This window comes from Euphorbia lathyris, chromosome 5 (genome assembly GCF_963576675.1).
Source record: "Euphorbia lathyris chromosome 5, ddEupLath1.1, whole genome shotgun sequence".
Lineage (NCBI taxonomy): Eukaryota > Viridiplantae > Streptophyta > Magnoliopsida > Malpighiales > Euphorbiaceae > Euphorbia > Euphorbia lathyris.
Window position 1 is genome coordinate 66,029,712 of NC_088914.1, and position 2,455 is coordinate 66,032,166.

General features: G+C 32.6%; 1 pseudogene; it reads right to left on the minus strand.

Annotated features, from left to right (window-relative positions):
- Positions 1–884: 884 nt before the first annotated feature.
- On the minus strand, positions 885–2,219 carry LOC136229854 (probable WRKY transcription factor 40; annotated as a pseudogene).
- Between the last annotated feature and the right edge of the window lie 236 nt (positions 2,220–2,455).

The window sequence follows — 2,455 nt, forward strand, 5'->3', positions numbered from 1 at the left end:
AATTCATTCTAAATTAAAATCCTTTTATTTTCTATTTTAATACCTAAATTAAAACCCCTTAGAAATTGTAATACAGAAAACTGAAACACTTATTAATTATAATAATAATACATTAATTGATTAACTTTTGCTTTTACTCCCCTAAATTTTCCCTCCATCGATTTTTCATTCCCTCCCTCACTTTTCGTTTCCCTCTCTCTTTTCTTTTCGTTTCCCCCTAAAACCCAAACCTGGCTCACTCGAATTTGAGACCATATTTTGATTACAGCAAAATGAATCGAGCAAATAACCTTATGCAGGTGAATCCCACTTTTCAATCGATCTGTATGATCCATTCTTTGCCCAGTTTGTTTTTGTAAAAACCTAAAACCTTGATGTGCGGTCCATTCTCTGGTGTGCGTTCGGTCATTCCCAATCCCTTGATTCTCACTCCCTTTGGGTTTTCTACAGGTACTTTTTGAAACACTTTCATTCCCTCTTTCACTTTTCTTTCCCTCCCTCCTCTTTAATCTAGATTTTCAATTGCATTCTCAAAATTACTGCAGTTCCCAACTTTCAATAAAATTTCTGGTAAGTTTTTGCTTCTTTTAGGTTATATATAAGTTGGAGAACCAACATTTGAACATTGAGTTAGAGTTTCAAATATAAAGAAAAGCCCTAGAAATTTGTAACACCGATTGATATTTTTGGCATGTTTATCACTTTGACAACTTGTGATAATTGGAAATTTCTTTGCTAAATGTGAAGTTTTTCGTCTTTCAGTATGGGGCAAAATTTTATCTGTTTTTGCATAATCTCTATAAGAGGCAGTAGCACTATTAACTAATGTTTTAAGCATCCCGAGCATTCAGTTTAGGTTTAGACAGGTTACAGGTTAGATAAACTTACCAGCTTAGCCTAAAGCTATTTAATATTATGGTCTTAAATGTGAAATTGGGATCTTTTGTCAAGGAAGAATCCATCTGTTCCACCAAGAGTAAATGTTGGGCCTGATGAAGTGAAGCTAAGCAAGGTATTGAACCAAGAGTTAGGTTTCTGCTTCCCTCTGATGTTGCATCTGTTTGTGATGGATGTGGTGTTCACCTTCATATGTTGCAACTAACACTGATTGGTCTTTAATGCTTCTTTGCACTTGAATATCATAGAAACAAAAGAACTATACTTTAGAAACTAATAATCTCATTCAGATTTATCACAAAAGAGTTATTCTATGTATGATCTTGTGTCCAATTGCATTTGAAATTATCTTCTTTTTAACAGAGCAAGTAGGAGCAAATGAGCACTTGAAATAAACTCTTGGTGAAGGGTTATCTCATGTGACCTTTTGACCATATTTTCCTCCATTGATATCCATCTTTAACAACTTGAATATCAATTAGAATTCAGTTAATTATGAGTAAAGCAAAAATGTTAACAATTCCTGTTTTTAAAGGACTTACTATGCTTGTATCAGATGGTTCGGACTTGACATAAACTCTTGAAATCTAGCTTTGATAACTTCTTCTCTTTGGCTTTTACAAGATTTTTCATCAGTTGAGCTGCTTTCAGAATTACCATTCATAGCTAATGTGTTATCAATAATTGTTGTTGGTATTACTGCTCTTAGATTTTCTTTTCCTCCATAGACTAGGCTCCTTATCTTGATTCTTGTTCATATAATCCACCAATTGGCTTCCTAAAGCATTATAGTTTTCACACATCATAGTTAGCATTTTTGTTAGCTTTTTGTTTTCAGTCTTACTCTGTTCAATTTCTCTACTAAATATCTGATCTTGCCCTTCAATATTTACTGGTTTTGTTTTAAACTTCAACACAATTAGATAAAATGTCTTCAATTTATTCCTAAACAAAAGACTTATTATAGAATGAGTTCATGTTTCTTGTTATTTTCTTTCTAGTTCATTATGTTGCAGTTTTAATAATGTAATTGTCAAATTACAGCTTGTTCATTGTTTTGGCTGATATTATGACCTGAAAATGGTAAAAGTTGTTAAAAGTAGATATATGTTGTTGTATGTCCATTTCAATTTATGAAATGCAAAAGATTCACATGAACTCAGACCAATTGGTACCATTGAAGGAAACTGACAAACATAACCCAGATGGAACTTTAGCCTAATATTTGAGTTTTTTCCACTCTTAATTGTTTTTTCCGATTTGTCAAACATTTGTAACTCAAAGATTACATGATTGTATGATATTGATATCTGATTCGACATTTTAGATTTGCAATTTACTAATTATGTACTTCTTTTGCTGTCAAATTGTGGCGAAAAAGTGGGGAAGCTCAACAAGTTGAATAGAGCAGATTCAAACACCATCTGATGAAGTAGTTGTTCCTTCTGATACCTTGGCCCCTGTTCCTAAAGGTATATATCTTTATTGAAAACTAGTATCCTAATGTTATACCTCAATTCGGGCTTCCTTTATTTTCAAAAGTATGCTCAAATGGTGG